This window comes from Poecile atricapillus, chromosome 21, assembly GCF_030490865.1.
Source record: "Poecile atricapillus isolate bPoeAtr1 chromosome 21, bPoeAtr1.hap1, whole genome shotgun sequence".
NCBI classification, from domain to species: domain Eukaryota; kingdom Metazoa; phylum Chordata; class Aves; order Passeriformes; family Paridae; genus Poecile; species Poecile atricapillus.
In genome coordinates, this window is record NC_081269.1 from 4,222,847 (window position 1) to 4,240,796 (window position 17,950).

A 17,950-nucleotide genomic window follows, 5' to 3' on the forward strand; every position below is an offset into this window, starting at 1 on the left:
TGCTTCATTTCCACCCCTGGCAGGAGCTGCTGGTGGTAGGCTTTGTGTGTTTGACACCTTCAGCAATTCAAACAAGGCTTTCCTTAATGTGAACAGGCTCAAAAATAAAAGCTGCCTTGGTAACACAAGTTTTCAGAAGGCTCTTCACAGGGGTGAAATGTTTCCATGGCTCTGCTCAACACTGGCCCAGCTCTCTGCCTGGGGCAGAGCTGAGCCCTCCTTTGCCTTCACTCTCCATGAGGGAGTGGTGCTGCTTCTCCCATGATTAAATGAGTCCAATTGACAAACTGAACAAACTGCTGAAAGTGCATCCAGTAGAGGGGCCAAGCCTGCAAGATGCCTCTGGATGTGTGGAACATCCTGAATGCCAATACTGAAGACAGACTTAAAATGTGAAAGATCCTCAGAAAACTTCTGCATTTAGTTCATTTTGCATGGGTAGAGGTAACAAGCTGACACAGGTTAATTTATAGCTTGGTTGCATGCTGATTGCAAAGCACACATTTCCAGTCAGCCACCAAGAGTAAATCACTTTCCCACTGGTTCTCCTGGCATATAAAAGAAATTTCTCCCTTCCCGACATTTAAAAAAAATCCTGATATGTTATACACTCCATGACTTTATAGCATCTTTAATATTTAAAAGGCTAGAATCTATAACCTCAACCTTTAACAAATGTACAGTAACGTGATAACAAATTTGCCTCGAACAGCTGCTATCTTGGTACCAACTGGCACGAGGAGGAGGGAAGTAATTGGCTTGTTTTCAGATAATTACCATAATTGTAGTGACACCATTTGGATCACATCTAACTGCGTTCCTGCTGCAAGTTGGATAATTTAATAATTGGCAGAATTTAGACTGACAATAAAGGTAAAGTCAGCATATGGTGGGGAATCAGCAGGCACCTCCCTGCTCTGCTGGTACAGGCTCTGCTGCTGTTGCTCTGAAGTTCAACAAAATCTTTTGGGTTTGCTGCTTTTCTCAAGCTCTGCAACTGGGCCACATCTTCACTCCTTTTCTGATGCTTGACCTGATGAGACCACATTTTGCATCTCTTGATTTGAGATCAATCAGTTCAGTTCACTCCTGTCCAAATTACTCCTTCCTTTGTGCTGGGGTATTTTTAGCTGTCCTAGTTCTGCTGGGGGCTCATCAGAACTCTGCACTGAAAGGGGATTAAAGCACAGTCAGGTGCTTGCAGTGAGCAGCCAAATGCCTTTCCCAGAGGTTGAATCCAGGCTCCCTGGAGCAGGGCTCCTTCCCCTGGCTGAGCTGCAGGGGTGCTGGACCCAATATTCTGGAGGGAACTTGTTCCTCTTGTGCCTTCCTGTCCTTGCTGCTCGTGGCCCGTGTGAAGGGGATTCAGTAGCTCCAGTGCTGAGAGCTGCCCAGCCAGAGCCCCAGGAACAGGGGCTGCAAGGTAAGGCCAGGAGCAGCCTGAGGCTGCTGGGGAAGGAAGGAGATTTCTCAGCTCAGTTGGGAGCTTTTGGCAGGGGTTGCAGAAGGAGCAGAGCTCTGAGCTACTGCCCTGCAGTGCCTGTCTGTGGCCTTGCCCTGCCTTTTTCTGCAGGGCTGAGCTGAGGACAGCTGACAGCAATACTGACAGTGCCCAAGGAGAGGGGACTGCTGGAGCTTCTCCCCTTCCCAAATGAGAGATACTCCATGGGTACATGTGCTTGTTTTGCTTGTGTGGCTCTCCTGCTTTCCCTGGGCTGAACCCACAGGTGTGTTTTCCACAGGTCCCAGTGGGATGGGACTGGGGGTACACCCTTAGCTTAGGTCTGCAATGCAGTCCAGGCCTGGGATCCTGGTGGACCCATCAGATGCTGGAGAGAACTTTGGCATGGAGCAGGGGAAGGGCTCATCTCTAACAGACCCCTCTGCCAAGGAGAGGTTGAGGTTCCATCCCGGACTGGGCACACACAACTCTGGCACAGGAGGGAGGGAAGGGAGATGACTAAAAAGTAAATCCCCAGGTTTTGGTGGGTGGTCTCCAGTGTAGTGCTGGGAAGGAGTGGGAGTGTGTGCTGCACCAGGTTTGTGATGCCTGGAAGCAGCTGCTGATCCCCACACATCCCTTCTCCCTGCACACAGAAACTGCAGGGTATCTGTTTCCTTGCAGCATTCCCTCCCCCTCTGTGATTTATTGCTGCCAGGAGGCTGTGCATGTGGAGGTGGCATAAATCTCACCCAAAAGAGAGAAAAGGAGGAGATTTGCATTCGCTTCCTCACTGGCATATTGAATGCAGCTTTCCAGTTTACTGCTGAAACCCTGGGCAGGTCCCAGGCTGGGGCACTTCCCTCGAGATAAAACAGGGCCAGCACTGGGGCCTCCTTCTCTGCTGGAGGAGGCTCCCACAGCCAGCAAGGAGCAGCTCCCCACTCCACCCAGTTATCCCCAGATTAATTTTGATCCACTCCTATTTATATTTTAGTGGTATCAAACTACACAATTCTGTAGTATTCAATATTCAATTCTGTAGTGCAGGCTTCAAGCACTCACTGTGCTCCCCTGCTGATCTCCCAACAGCCACAAACCCTTTCCTCATTCAGACCTTCCAATCCTCCAGCTCATTCCTGTGTCTCACCCACCTTCCTCCAAGCTGCTTCCATCCCGACTGACAGTCCCTGTGCTGGAGTTTAAATCCCCCAAGCTACTACTGGAGGCTACAGAAAGCAATTAGGGAGATTACAGTCAGAGCATGGTCATGCTGCTGCAAGGGTCTGGATGTCCTGTCACAAGCAGGCAGCCTGCACTAAGAGGCTTTCAAATAACAGAGAATAAGCAAACAGAAAAGCCTGGCAATTGTTGTCTCTGAGACTGCATTTTTCCTGGAAGTCCATCAGTGCTTTCCTGTGTCAACACTAAACTAGATACAGGGCAAAGCAAGAAATTCAGAAGAGCAAGGAGAAAGCAAGGTGTATATAACACATTAATCAGAGGCAAAAGTTGGAGGCAGCCTGCAAACCTCTGCTCCTGCAGGGGCTGACAGCTGTAAATAGCATATTGAAGCCATGGAGGAAGTAAAGAATTAATTACAGTGCCAAGACCCAATCCCACTTCCAGCCACAGGCAGCATTTATTAAGATCTCACTGAGGCAGGAAAGATTGAACAAGGGACTCGGGGGACTACGAAGGGGAAAAGAATTAATCAGTTTGTCTCAGGAGACTGGAGAAGTCAGATTAAATAAAAACTGGAAGTAAAATGAAAGGGGGAACAAGATGGCTGGAAACCTGGACCTGTTTGAAGGAGAAACTCTGGTGCTGGGAGCAGTCCCAAGGGCTACAGTCCCCCTCTGAAGAAGCTGAAGAGCTTTGAGGACAAAGACTGGAAGTTTGCCTACACTTTTTAATGGGTTTAAAAATGTCACTTTAAGGCCTCTTCCTTCCTTTGCCTGGCAGAAGGAGGAAAGACATCCCCAGCTCTCCCACCTCTGATCATTGCTCCAGTGTATGACCAAGGAGCTCAGATTCCCCACTCCCCACTTTAACTTGGACCTGAGAGTTACTGGCTGAAATTCCCTGATAGCCAAGCAGGACAGCAAGGGAAGCTGCACCCAGCTGAACAAATAGAAGTCCAAACCCTAGAAGCAACACCCTTAAAGGAACATTTTTGTCCCTGCCCATTGTCAGCCCAGTGTTTTCCATTACAATAATATTCAGTTATTCATCTTGTAAAGTGTACAACATTTTCTTCCCTCTTTTGTGCTGTTGCTTTTCTGCCTGTCCCTCTGGGAAAGGTCACTGGGCTTCCACATTCTTGCTGTGTAATGAGCTGTGACAAAGGCTGGTGACCAGGCTGGGATCACAGAGTTTTAGAGGGCGTTGAACACCAACATCACAAGGAAGGAGCCCGTCCCCAGCTCCCATTGCCAGACTCCTTCCCCTCCATGCAGCTCAGTGGCAGAAACTTCCTGGAAGCCAGATTAGAGACTTTTTCCTTATTCTTCCCCCTCAAAATCCCAAGCCTGATATATCCAGACATAAAACTTTTCATTTAATCAAAGTAAAGAGTGAATAGAGGAGTACACCTTAGTAAGTTTTCAGGAATCAGGAAAGCATTCCTGCTTTTTTTGCATGTCCAGAAACAAGCTGTTTTGAGAAGGTCCTTATGGAAAAGCCATGTTCATATCCTACAGCAAGGTTTCTTCAAACTCCAACAGCTTTGATTCAGGAGAGAATGTTGCAACAGGAACTTTCCAATAAAACCTCATGTTAGAAAGTTCATGACTTTATCATATCAGCCTCTTTCACAGAAATACAGGTCTGTGCCTACTTTTTTAGCAAACTTCCAGATTACTGGTATTTACTGATTTCATAAAGCAGAGGTTGTAAGGAATAGACACTCCATTAACAGCTGCATTGGGTAATAACCCTTAACATCAGAAAGCACCAGAGCTGGATGGCTTTTGTCCCATGTTATGCCAAAGAACAGTAACAAAAGAGGTATTTTCTGCTGATTCTATGGTGGTATTTCCTGGAAAAACTCCAACTCTCAACTCCCCAGTGTGCAATGGAGGAACAGCAGTGACTGTTCCTCATCACTCTGACCCGGGGCACAAGCACCTGCCTGTGTACAGCCAGCCCCTTTCCCTGACCTCAGACTGAAGGTGAACAAACCACCCAGCCAGAGCTGCAGGCAATACTTAAAGAACCCCATGAGCCACCAAAAGTAAAGATGTCTCTCTCCCAAAACTTGTAATGTTTTAAACCAAACCAGTCAAAGAACTGAATGTGAAACTGGTGCAGAAATAGATCCTCCTTTAGAAAATGAACAAAAAGGATGTTTGCTTAGGGTTATAGATAAAACAGGAAATTAGAGGTAAAAGCTGAAAGCTGAAGATGGAAGATTCTCCCTGAACCACCTGTGCTTCCTGGGGTCCCCAGTTTCAATCTTTGGGCTGCCCAGTCCCAACTGCACCATGTGCTTTTCAGAGCTCCTGCTGCCCAGTGACATCTCACATCTATGCTGTTAACTAACTCAGAGAAGACAAAACCTTCCCATCCCCTCTCAGTCAGCTTTTCCAATGTGGTGGTGGTGAAAGCCTTGATGCATCTCACTTTAATGGCCCTAGGGCTTATCGATGGATCCCAAAATTAGATCAGCAGACCCCAGCAGGCTCAGGAGTCTTAGCTAGGCTTGTTACCTTAATGAAATGCTAATTGCTGCTTCTGCAGACTAAAAAAGTGCTTTTGGTCCTACAGCAGCTTCAGTTAAGCAGTGTTAATTGCCAAAGCTAATTATGTTGCTGTTGCTCCTAGATACTGGTTCAGGTTAGGTCTGTAAACAATAAAGGCAGTAGTCAGTGCCCTTGGTGCTTTCTGTGCACGGTGAGGCACAGAGCAGGTGCTCTGCAGGGAACAGGAGCCACAGCCTGAGCTGATGCCACACACACGCTGCAGGACAGGACCAGGGAGGTGACAACCTCTAGACAAAAGACCTCAGAGCAAATCTTCCTAAAATTTTTAGGATTTGTGTTTTGAGAGAAAATATTGGGGAAAACAAAACAACAACAAAAAAACCCAACCCTGATATTTCCTCAGTTCCTTAGGTACAGCTTTTATTCATTTCTTTAACCAGCTGTCCTAAAAAAGCCTCAGATTTCTTCTATGAAGCAATTAGTGGAAGCCAAGGAGCGTCACCTTCCCAAGGAATAAAAGCCCTCCAAATGCCTTTTTTTTTGGTTCTACATCCCACATCTGTTTCATTGATAAGGTTCCAAGCTGAAAAGGTGCATTATGTCGATCAAACAACCAGAATTTTCCAAGATCTTTCTGAAAAACGATTAGGATAAAATATTTTCTGGTTAGAACAGCCTTGGATAATTGCTCCAAAGGGTTTCACTTTGCCAGGCCCCTTGGAAATCATCACTTTGGGACTGGAGGCAGAAGCAGCCCCATGTCAGCAGCTGTGCTGCCATTGCAGAAACCAGGATGAACCTTCCCTGGGACACTCCCAGGGCAAACAGGAACAGCCTGGGAGAGCCACAAGGAAAATTCCCTTGAGTTTGGCTGTGCTGCTTTCTGCTCTCCTCCTTGCACTGCAAAGGAGCAAAACAAAGCAGGCAGTGCTATAGGTTGTTATTCGAGAAAGAACTTTACAGAATCCTGCTTAGGAAACATACAATAAACCAGCTTTTATCCCAGATCCAATTAACAGCTGAGTTACGGGACTCAAGTGAAATAAAGGGCAGCGAATCTCCCAGACTATTTACATGATTTATTAGAACACGGCTGTCTGCAGGAGCGGGCGGCTGCTTTATGTTTAATTTATGAGGGTGTGAGGGGGGTAAAGGCTCAGTTACCAAGCTGTTGGGGGCTTCCTACCCCAGCAGTGCTGAAATTCTCCTACAACAAAGGCACTAACAGGCCACCTCACTGCAGCATTGCTGGCTGCTCATGGCATGTCAGCCACTGCTTCCCGAGCGGGCTTGGCAGAACTGCCGCTGGAAAAGTGCCACTCTTTTCCTCCCACTCTTTTCAAGGTTCATCTGGAGCAGAGAGCCAAAGCTCAGACATCCAGAGACAAAAAATAGATGAGTTCCCAGCCTTGGAGCTGAACTAGCAGCAAGGGGCAATGCATGTAGTGGGAGTTTCTTTAACAAGCATGGAGAAGTTGGGACTGGAGTTTTCTCATCTCTGTTTCTGAAACTTCCCTTTCTAAGCATCTTTCAGGCCAGAAAAGGATATTGGAGCTGACAGCCTTGGAAGAGCTCCACCATTTGATGTTTGTGTGTTTGTAGAGGAAGCACAGAAGGATTTTCAGTGACAGATGAAATCTGCAGTCCTTCTAACACACCAGCTAAAGAGATTTTGCCTCTTGAAAGCCAAACTCTAAGGTTTCTATTGCAGAGTTTGATACCAGGATTCCTGTTTGATACCAGGAAATTGAGTGTTGTGAGAGAATGAGTGTCCATAGTTTTCTCCCAGTGCAATCAGTATTCATATAAAATAGCTGCTTTCCCTGTCTTCCACAGCAAAGAGCAAAGTGAGACCTGCTGCTGTTTCATTTTTTCCCTTATTTTTCAGCAGTAGCTGATACGCAGCCTTAGGAAAATACAGTCAAAAGTAATGTGTCTTTCTCTAAGTGTCTTTTCAAGAAAAGTGTTTTCCTGTGTGTGGTGGGGGTTTTTCAGCACTTCAGTGGTGTACTGAAGAGCTGTTAAGATGAGAGGCTCCAATGCCATGTTGTATCAATATCACAAAACTGGGGGCTCCTGAGGGAAGGAGCTGTTACAAATGAAATTAGGATTTTGACAACTAGGTCCCTTGAGTTAACAACAGTTTAATTAAACATTTATACAATTTAGTAAATTGTATAGTAATTTGATATAAAAAATACAGTTTCGTAAAAGAATACAATTTAATAAAAAATATAATTTATATATCTATAATTTGTCAGTAATTAAGTGTGATTAAAGCATAAGCAAAACTGACTGGGGTACAGAGAGAGCTTCCCACCCTGCTTCATGTACCAACAAAACAATTAAAACTAAATATATATACTGTATGCTTATACATATTTATTAATATTTCCCATAAGTTTCCTCCTATTTCCGATTTTTTCACTTTACATCACCATTCCTCACGGCTCATGCTTCACTTGTTGTTAGGGGGTCTTCAGTCTTCTTTGGATGGTCTTTGGATGAAGGCTCACACTCATCCTCATTGTCCTCTGGATAACCTCACAGGTTTGTGCATGTGTGTACTGAGTGTTGTGTTATGTAAATCCACTAATTAGTTTTACATTTAATAATTTTCAGGCCTTATGTCTAAAGTCATTCCAACTTTGTCCATCTCAAGGTTGATTTCATCTTGGGACATCACTGATCTTCCAAACTGCATCCTGTACCTTAATTTTAACATGTAACATCTGTAAAGGGATGCATCTGCCTTGTCACACTGATTCTTTTGATTGCTCCTAATAATAACTTTCCAAATAGTTACAATTTAGTTAGCATGAATCAATTCCATTTATTAGAGCCTAATTAGGATTATTATTTATTGCTAGAGCAGCCTCAGATTTGGCAAGTCCTCTCCCAGCGAGACTGTGTTCACTCCTAGCATATGTTGTTTGGATCCATCATTTGAACTCAGAAGCTAAAAGTACTTTTTCTCTAATGGGTAGAGATGCAAGCTCTCCTCCAAATCTCTCCAGGACGTGGAAGGCTCTCCCAGGGGGTTGCCTTTTTCTGTTAAGTGTTTCTCTAATGGGTTTGGAGAGAAGCAGCACTGACACAGAGCAGAAGGAGCAGAAATCAGCCTTACAGAGGCAATAAAAAGTTTCTCTTCCCAGCCACCTCCTCAGCTCCTCTGCTCACCTTATCCACTCAGTCTGATCTCTCATAAGAAAACCAGGCAACTCTTACACTTGTTCCCAAACACTGACTTAAATAATATTTTAATGCCCATAAATACAGTTAAAATATTATTTGCGGAGAAAGCCATCCATTAAAAATCAGGTTGCTGCATTTAATTTTCTACTAATAGAAATACTAGTAGTACTGATAGAAATGCTGTCAGTTTTCTACTAATAGAGAATCAGGCTGCTGGTAAGGTGAACTTCAAATGGGACCGAGTTTCAACAATTTGTGCATCCTGCTCCCTGAGACACAGGCACATCCCCAGGCTTTGGTATTCCTGAGTGACTGCTAACAGCTCTCAGGGGCACCTGAAACACCACAAATTATTACACCTGAGCCTGGTGGGGAGTTTCAGGTAATGGCTGTCAAAGGTGTTGTGATATCCCATGTTCCAGTTTAGGGAGCTCAAGAGAAATAGCAGAAATCATGGTTTCAAATGAAGGGTGAGAAAAGTGTTAGATTAATGCACCAGTAAAGTCTCTGCAACAGAATGTGCTGTTTTTCTAACAGTGTTTCATGCAGTTCCTAGGTGTGAGACAATAAACTCTGCACACACATCTTAATAAGAGATCTGTCTTGCGAGTGCCAGGGATTGGCATGGGCTGCTTTTGCAGGAGCAGTTTGAGTTTCACTGGAAATCAGAAGAGAGAATTCAGCTTTCAGGAACACAGGGTCAGATGAAGAATTACAACCAGGTCTCCCAGCCACAGACAGTGCCAGCCTTATCCCCCCTCCTGATTAGAAAGTAATTTTTCTCATTTCCCTCATTCACATCACACTGGCAAAGGAGTTGGTGCTCGCAAATTTGGCTGAAAGCTTTCAAGCACATTTCCACACCACCAGTGCAGAGCCTGTTGCACACAGGTGCCAAAGAAGCATTCTTTGAAATACAGAAGATTTCCAGGGTGCAGCTCCCTTCCCTGTGCAGCAGAGTTCAGGCAGGGTTTGTTGGAGCCACCTGTGGTGCCCAGCAGGACTCCCTGGGGTAGAAGCGCTGATGCTGAAGAGTGAGGACTCAGCAAGGAGCTCCTTTTCATCCATCCTGACCAAGGCTGCCAGCAGGGAAGCATTAGGGGCAAAATGTTTCCTCTGGCTCTTTTTCAAAAGCCTGGAATGGACACAGTCCATTTTATCATATTACTTCAGGCAGAAATCAGCAGTGAGCCCAGACCAAGTTCTAGAAAAGTCAGTGCAACACTTCAGGGCAGTTTTACCGAGTTATCCAAAGGTTGGCAGCTAAGTGGCAAGTGTGAACAAACAGCCATTGACACTGTTGTTATTATTATTATTATTTACTGCCCTCAAGCATCCAGTACTGCAGGGGGGAGGAATAGGCTGGCACTTGTCCTCAGAAACCTGCAGCTTAGATGTAGTCACAGCAAAACAGGAGTTTCTGTATGCATCACACCTCCCTCCCCTCCACAGTCACTGTGGGCTCTCAGTTTGAGGACAGCGTTGTCACTGACAGTGATTAAAGGCATCACAAGAGGCACAAGTCTTTGCTGGGCTGTGCACAGGAACCTGGCTCAGCCCCTCCTGGCAGTTGAATTTCTCTGTGTTTTGTGTCACAACAGGTCTGGCCAGCACATTCCTGTGCAGTTACTGGGCTCAGACAAGCAGTGCCATGGGCTGGCGTGGTCTGATGGTTTGTGATCACCACTCCAGACTTTAATAATCACCTACAACTTTGATAACCAGCAATTGCTTGACTCAGCTCCTCTCCTTCCCCCCACCCCTGCCAGGCACTCCCAGTTTGCTTTTGGGAGCTGGTGGCTCTTCTTCCCCATCAAGCTCCCCCCACCTCTGCTGACAAACCCATCTTTAAAAACTGTGTCAGCTGCGAGGATGCAGATGGTCGCATTTGCATCAAACAACTTTTAAATTATCATTCAAATTAAATTAAATTGAAAATGCAATGAGCTGTTCCTGTAGAACTCTGTGCACAAAGACGAGTTAATGAAGGTCACATTTGTAACCAGTGAGGAACATTTAAACTGTATCATGCTTGTCATGGGATGCCATTAGAGTAACATGCCCTTCTAAATAAGGATAAATTTCTTTTAAAGGTCTTGTGCAGGATTGCTCCCTGCTCCCAGGAGAGGCTGGGCTTTGGGCCCTCCAGCTCAAAGAGGGAAGAGCGGTGCTGGGAGCAGCAGAGCACCAGCAAAACTTGCTGGCCAGGAGGGTGAAGCCTCAGGCACCAGCCTGGACCATCAGGTCCTGCCTGTTCTCCTCGCCTGGATGCAAAGCCAGGCACACCTGGCAAGGCCTGCAGAGCTCAGATGAGGGAGCTGATTGAAAGATGCTGTCCCCACGCCTCTGGTTGCAATTGCTTCATTTACACACACACAACTGGGTGTCCTTTGCCTTGCTCTGTGTTTGCAGTCATGGAAAAACTGCCCTGTAATGGTTTGGGTGACATCCATCATCTTCATGGCTCTGTGTTGTCACAAGGGTGTCACAGAAATGAGCCATGCCCAGTTCTGTGTGCTGAGATGACAAATGTGACCTGTTTGGCTCCTTGTGAGGTTTCCCAGGGACCAGCTCCTACTCTGATGCCAGGCTGGGCTCCAATAAAACACTGGGTGAGTTCAGGAGCTGAGCCCTTGACCAAATGTCCCAACTCCAGGCAACCACAGAGCAACAACCTGAGCAAGCCAATACAAAGCAGAAATTTGTAGTTACTCTTCTTTCTCTCTCCTTTGAATGATCCTGCACCTTATCTGCACCTGCTGCAGGCCACATCACATATTTCATCTCAGGAAATGAAGCAGCATTTTGTATAGGGAAATAAATAGCAATAATACATCTAAAATGCTCCTTAACAACAAAGCTCTTGTTTTCACATGGGCTCTGCTCCACACTCAGGTGCAAAGTCAGATGCTGAGACATCAGAGAAACCTGTGAAATGGAGAGTAATGATTGGCACAATTCTTGTCATCTGAAAAGGCTTAAGAGCTGTTGGTTCACTCCAGCAGTAGCCTGCTGTCTCAGAGAAGAGCTAACACCTGCCATCAAAAGAGGACTAAAGTGCTTTGCTTTAAATAGCTGGTGAGTTTGAGTTGCTTTGAAGTGACTGAGTGCATCCAAAATCTTAGAGAGCAACTGTGCTAAAATCCACCCATCCCCACTTCTCCATTATAACAAAAGCAGTCAAGTCACAGCTGAATGCAGCTCATAATTCCTTGCAGAAGAATCACCAGGTTCAGTTTCTGAGTGAGGACAATGGCTCAGTGGGTTGGCCCTGTCTGCAGAATATTGCTGAAAGGCAGCAATGTGCCTTTGCTTACTCTGAGCAGAGCATTGCTCAAATGTTTTTCCTAAAAGCTTGTAAGAGTTGTAAATCTGAGGAAAACCCTTCTGATCCCTGTGGATGATGGTCTAATTTGTTATCAGCACAGCTGAGAGCAAAATCTGGACCTGAGTGTTCTACTCAAAACAAGCTTTTGTGTGATGACATCTGAGAAATTGCAACAACTGGAATTAAACTATTTTACATAATCCATTCATAAGATAGAGCTCATAAATAATAGTAGGAAAACAAAATGTCAAACCAAACTGATTAAAAAAAAGCTTGAAAGCTGCTTTACAAATGAGTGGCACAATAGCAGCTCAGCAGTGAACGGTGATTTACTTTCTGCTTTGTAAACCAATTTATTTATCAATAGCTGAAGTTCAAAGATTATGCAAAAGTAACAAAGTCAAGGATACGTGACTAGGAGGAATGTGTCACACTGCTGCCTATATGGATTCAACAAAGGAATTTAAAGCTTTGTCTTCTTCCTAATAACAGCAGAACAGCTCTGTCTAAAGCCACAGCTTCCCTCTGGGCATGGGAGCAGATTTCCAGCTCCAGTTTCTGTGCCTCCTCTTCTGGGCAGTTGAATTAAATGGTCCTGATCAAGGAGGTCACAGTTTTCTGCTGCCTTTTGCCTCTGCTGTGGTGTGTGACCAGCCTGTGGCTCAGGCTCAGTTCCTGACCCTGGAAAACTCAGAGATGTTTCAGAAGAGATGAAGACTCTGAGTCTGCCCACTGAGTTCTCCTGCACAGCATCCAAGTGTTGCAAAGAAGAGCCTTTGCACTGGCAGTTCATTTTCTCTTCAGAATCTCCATGGGAAGGGAATTTTCCCTCTTTAGATGTTCCATTAGAAACTGCTGATGCAGAATCCATCAAATGCATTAAAAGTCCATTAAGTCTGTAAAGCTGCTGTTTGTTTTCCTGTGTTGTCTGAAGAATTTGGAAGGCCACAAGCTGTATGTTGCCTGTAGCAGATTATCCTGTGCTGGCTGTGTGCAACAGGGATATGTGGCTTCAAGAGATGAGAGGATACAAGGCCCTTTCAATCTGCCTGTGCCTTTGAACTGTGTCAGACAAAAATGCCAACAGTGGGAGACACAGCAAATGAAGCCAAAGAAGTTTAGCCCAAAGTAACTATGTCATTTTGCATCAAAAAAATCTGCCTGAGATATTTGCTTTTTAGTCAGTTCTGAACTGCACATTCTTCCCTAATAACTGCATCAACAGGTAACACTTTGTTCAATTTACAGCTAGATCTTCACTAAAGTTATCTGAAAATGATGGAACTGAAAAATTCAGGTAGGATCAATGTCCTGGAGCATTTAACAAACTTGTATTAATTCATCAATTCTAACTTACATGCAAAGGATAATTTCAGTAACTCCATGAAATAGTTATTTCTAAGATAAAACAAGGCACAACAGTTCTGTGCAACCCAGGACAATCAGGGAATTTAGGCAGGGCAGGCTGACAAGGACACAGCCTTAATCTTTGTAAATGAATGTAAAGCCAAGCAGGGAGTTTCAGCCAAAGCTTGTTCCAACAAGTGACGTGCAGTGATTTTGATGAATCCTCACGACACCCTGTTGGGAAGTGGTGATGTTGTATAAACATGCAGCATCCTGGAATCTTGCAGAGAGCAGGGATACACCTGGTACAGCACAGAGGTCAGAGCTGAGTGTGTGAGACGCTCGCCTGGTTTGTTGCAGCCTCCTGGGAAATTTGTTTGGGTTTGGTTAACTTGACTTTTAAATGCAGGCATCTTATGGAAGGAAACTTCCCTGAATGACAAGTCTGATGTAGTTAAACAAAACCATTTTTGAAATGCAGAACTCCAAACATGATTAAAATTCAGGTTTTCCAATGTATATTTCATCAAGGCTAACCATGAACAATTCTTTTTAAGTATTTCTTTTGATGGCTGGCTGTTTATTTGGATTCAGTGAATGCAGGTTTGGTGAAAGAGGGTGTCAAACAGGTCAAGAGGCGAGACGGACACTGTGCCCTGGAAATTCAAGCCTTTATTATCTGGTCTCCATGGAATTTCCTTTCCTACATAGAAAAATGTGTGGTAATGCCATAGCAACAACAAAGGAACAAACATAGCAGGACATGTCTCTGCTGTTTAAGGCTTAGTAGACTGGATTTTTAAATGACTGCATTTCCAGAACTGTTATTTTGCTTTAAATAATATAAACAATGAGAAGCTGAACTAAAGGCACAAGAAATAAGGATGAACAACTTTGCATCTTCTCCTTGAAGGTTTTGTCTGTAAGGCAAAAGGAGCCTTATAAATATTAAGAATGAGTTGAAAAAATCCTCATTTTAATTTTAAACCATTCCTCTTCCTCATCTCACACCACACTTATAAAGGAATCATCCTTAAGCCCCACGATAAACTCCTCACTCTGTGTGGGTAAGCACAGATGCTGAATGCTGCACGTATTCTCTGCCAGCCAGTTCCCACAGACAAAATCTGCTGCCTGCTTGTTGGGCAGAGGGACTTTGCTGAAGGATGCAGGGGTTAAATGGTCCTTGGGGAACTGGGATATCTGTGGAGATTCACAGAATGGGAAGAGAGCAGCAGTTTAAGGCTGGGCAGCTCCTGGTGTGGGGGTCCTGCTCCCAGATGGTCCTGCTCCCTTGTCCTGTGTGCCAGCAGGACACAGAGCAAGGCATAAACCCACTTTTTCCCCTATGGGTTTGCCCTAGGATGCCACAGGAATGCGTGGCTCAGCACCAGCCCTCTTAAAGCCACATGCAAAAAAAAGTAGATCAACATGATTTATCGAAATCAGTTTATTATCACAACACTGATCTGTCAGTCAGCAGCCCCACAGGAAAGTTTTTGCAGCCCTCCCAGACCCTTTAAGATCCTTGACATGAAATGCAAGGCCTTCTGAGCTGCCTCCTGACCTTTCTTGTGACCTTCCTCTCACAAGCCATTATTCTCCACACAGTGGGCCCTGACAGCACCTGTCATAGAGGGGTCTGTGCTAAAAACCTCACAGTCTTATTTCAAACCAGCTCTTTATCAGAGGAGACCAAAGTCACTCCTAGAAAAGATCTAAGCAGGTGTGTGTAAGAAGGACAAAAATCCCTCCAGTTTTCAGCAGGAATGGGTAACTATAACCACCTTTCCTGGACACCCTGTTTTTGTTGGAGTAGATCTCGAACTGGGTTGCTGTGCCTTCATTTGCAAATCTGCTTTCCATCCCCATCACAGGCTCTAAGAAACTGTACCTGTGGCCTCAGCCTCTGCCCACTTACCCACTATTATCCTCTGATAATATCCTGCCTCTGGTTTCACTGTGTCTTTAAAAAGAAAGCCAAAGCTGGGGGCAATACCCAGAGCCCATCAAAAAACCGAATGGGGAGAAATCCCAACATGCCTCAATAATTAACATGAGCACAGGACTGACAAACACACTGATAGGGCTTCACCCAAAAAGCTCCTTCATAAATAAGAGCTGCCCTAATTTTATGAATTCTCTAATAGTTCAATACATGCTGAAATCATTTCAGTAGGCATAAAAAGACGTATCATGAGATTAACACTTAAACAGATTGGAAACATCTGGCTTTGCAAAGTGGATTGGTTAGACAGCAGCTTTTGCAGGGCTTTGCAGAGTTATTTTCCCCTTTGGATTAATCTGCTCGACTACAGAATAAGTATTTTTCTGACCTGCCAGCAGAGACAATATTAATAGTTTCTAATTCTTTAGTCAGCAGAACAGTAAGGTGAATGCATGCTTGGGATTGGACAGAGGGGAGTCTTTATGATCCACCAGCATCCCTTTAAATTCTCCTTCTGTCACTTACAACAAAACAGGCACTTTTTGGTGTGGAAAACACATGGCACACAAAGAAAAAGGAAAAATAAGCCTGCCACCTCTAAAGGCAGAACTGCACTCAGATTTATGGATTTGTGGCTAAGGAGCAGAATAACAGCTGATATCTTTTTATGGGCGATTGGGAAAAAGAAAATGTATTTCATATACCATTATGTACTATTACACAATGGTTAGTCATCTCAAAGAGGTATCAGATGGACTTTTTTTTTCATTAAAATGCCATTAACAAAAGAAATAGGTGGGAGGAGCCATTGGCTTGGTAGTGGTAAATGACCTGATCACAGGTGAGTAATAATAATTATGCATCACCAATGATTAGTGCCAACTTGACAGATAGCTCAGATTTGACCAGTAATATTTGGCATCAAACCTCATTTCTATTCACCCAGCTTCCTGCCTTCTATCTTTATCACCCAGTGCATTTTCTTTTCTGAGAGCAGGCTGATTGCTACTAATCTTCCAGCCTGTAACCTAATGCTCTCTCTTTAAATGAAGTCCCCATATTGTTGATAAAGAGTCATTGTGTTCGCTTATCTCCCTCCTCTCCAGAAGTGATAGCAGTAAATCTGACTTCTCAATTAACCTGTGCTGAATTACAATCTTTATGATCAAATTGGTTGATGTCAGTTTTGGTTGGTTCTGTTTTTTTTTTTTTAATCTGGACTGCTTGAAACTCAGTGGGAATTAGGATTTGTGTATCTCACCCGAGCCTCTTTCTGTGTGTCAGATTGCTGTGGTGTACACAGATGAGAAGCCATTTTCCTGTCATTCTTACAAATTGCTTCTCTTCCTGAAATTTTTGAAGGAGGAATGAACGTGGCATTTTGTTGCAGGGAAAGCAACAGAAACGAGATCATTTACACCATGGAAAAATAATGGATGTTTCTCAGATGTAGCAAGCGAAGGAGAGTATGCAGTAGATCTGTCTGTGAGATAGGAGCCAGGTCCTCTACAAATTCATTACAATTATTATTTTAAATGTATTTTTTCTGGGATGCAGTGTTATACTTTGGCATGTGAAAATGAAGACATTCAAAACTCAGTATATTTGTGTCAGCTGTATATTTTCCAAACCATTCTTTTCAGATTGAAGTAATCTGTGGCTCACAGATGCCACATCCCATATGGGAATCTCATCAAAGGTTGGGGAAAAAATTGAATGAGTCAAGAGAGGCAAGAATTTCCAAGCAAGCAGGGGAAGAGGCTCGTGGGCTGTTGGGATGGGAGCACATCCAGCCCTCCTTGACACAGCACCATCAGCCTGGGCTTTCCTTTGCTCTCCTCCACATGGGATCTCTGGTCCAGGGACATCTTCTGCTCCCATGGCAGCTTTGGAAAGCCTGGTGTCAGACACTGCCTTCCCTGAGTGTCTTAAGGTAGGGCTTAACCTGGCTTGCTCAAATTCCTTGGCATTTGACATAGATAAACCAAGGTTAATTACAGAATATTTAATTAGAGACTGTATCTAAGATCATCAAAATGTCTCCTACTTTAAAAAGCACATAAATCTCATTAAAATATGGATACCTAAGAAAAGAGATTTAGAGGCTAAATGGAAGCCCTGTCATTACTGCTTCATTTCCTTGCTGTTGTGTGAGTTTTGATGGGAAGGGCACTGGCAGATGATCCTGCTCTGATGATTACAGTTCCGTTGAAGATTTCACCCATAATTATCCCCTGTAGGAACACCAGGACCTGGCCAGGTTTAAATGAGCATGCCTCAGATATCTCCTTTATGCACCAAGTAGATACTTCAAATACTTTTCTTGTTCAAACAGGGATGTGTAGCTGTAGTTCTTCTAGACTGTGTTTATCTGGCACAAGGAAGCCTGCACTGACACACAGAGAGGTTGGTACAAATCAAATTTTCCATCTCTCCACTACAGATTAAAGCACAAACCAAAATTAATGCTATAAAATAAAAACTGGTACAGTGCAAAAGTTGTGCCAGACTTGCACTGACTCCTGTGTTGTGAGATGTGCTGTAAAACTCCAGCTCAGAAATGCAGAATTTCCTAAGAATACTCCTTTGCCGAAGATTTCAACAAATGCTTTTTCTCTTTCTATCCAATATTTATGTTGTCCTTGTTAGAGTCTGTTTAAATTCCCATTATTTCAGGATTATATTGTAATGTTTGTGCAGTATTTCAAAACACCTCCCAGTTAAAAGGCATTAAGGTAATCTATGATAATATAAATAAGAAATTTAAATTTAATTTCCTTTTTTAAGGAAGTCCTTGAGTGATTTTGCTGTAATGACAGCAGGGCTCATTAAACAGCTGCATCTCCTGCCCAGACTGGGGACGTTTGCAGTGCCTGCAGTTTGTGACAGCCCCCAACATGACCCCTGGGAAGGCAGCAGGGACAGAGCTGGGGGGTGTAAATCAGATTGCAAAAGGAGCAGAGTGTCAAAGAGCAGCCTGGGCAGTG

General features: G+C 44.2%; 2 protein-coding genes across 2 annotated transcripts in view; both read left to right on the forward strand.

Annotated features, from left to right (window-relative positions):
- LHFPL7 (LHFPL tetraspan subfamily member 7) overlaps nucleotides 1–17,950 on the forward strand; it is a 59,367-nt gene that overhangs the window by 23,522 nt on the left and 17,895 nt on the right. The gene's annotated exons all lie outside the window — the stretch shown is intronic.
- The window catches only part of ASPA (aspartoacylase), a 62,259-nt gene that overhangs the window by 12,992 nt on the left and 31,317 nt on the right, over nucleotides 1–17,950 (forward strand). The window lies entirely within an intron of this gene.